Source organism: Penaeus chinensis, chromosome 20 (assembly GCF_019202785.1).
Source record: "Penaeus chinensis breed Huanghai No. 1 chromosome 20, ASM1920278v2, whole genome shotgun sequence".
In the NCBI taxonomy this organism is placed as follows: domain Eukaryota; kingdom Metazoa; phylum Arthropoda; class Malacostraca; order Decapoda; family Penaeidae; genus Penaeus; species Penaeus chinensis.
Genome location: NC_061838.1, coordinates 6,540,821 through 6,541,771, shown reverse-complemented (window position 1 = coordinate 6,541,771; position 951 = coordinate 6,540,821).

Genomic DNA, 951 nt, shown 5'->3' with positions numbered 1-951 from the left:
GTACGTACGCATAAATTAAATCAGTGTATAAAATATAATCATACATATATATATGCACTTCCGATACTCAAGCCCATGATCACGGGAATATACCCTGGTGTAGTGAGCAGGCAAATAAGTCCACACTAGACAGGGCCAACCCTACTGGAGGGGCTTATCAGTGGCATCCCGGCTAAACTACTCCCCTTCCCCCTATCAAGATACTCTTAAGCCAGTAGGTGGGGGGTAACTCGGCTGCCTACCTCTCAATCAAAAACCACGACTCCGCAAACAGAGCAACGGCCCTCATTGCTCGGAGGCGAAGGAGGCCCTGGTTACGGCAGAGAATGCTAAAAAATTCCAGTTAATAACAAGGCGACCCGCGTTGATGAACCTTTGCACATATAATATAAGGACAATGAGAACTGAATCCTACTTACTAGCATTACGGGAGGAACTCTTTCATTAAATTAGATGTTGTAGGACTCTATAATGTTAGAAGACTAGGCGTAGAACAGAAGATACAAAATGATGGACACGTGCTCTATTGGAATTCTATAGTGTAAGCGAAAGAGTGGCTTCAGTAACAATAAAACAAAAAGGTACAACTTAAAGATTGGTTGCAGGTAGGAGCATAGACTTGAACAGACTAATGAAGAAATAGAGAGCTTCTATGAAGATATTCATTTAGCCAGCGAGAAAAAAAAAAAAAAAAAAAAAAAAAAAAAAAAAAAAAAACATTTCACAATAATTACGGGAGATTTTAAAGCCAAAATACGTAAGAAAAAAAAAAAAAAAAAAAAAAAAAAAACATGGGAATCTGTAGTGGGGAATCACAGGATAGGCACTAGGAATTAGAGGAGACAAATCCTAGTCGATTTTGTGGAGGCTCGATCACTCAATATCATGAATACAACCTTCAAAAAAAGACTAAAAGGGAAGTGGACATGGAAGTCGTCATCGGACATCAAA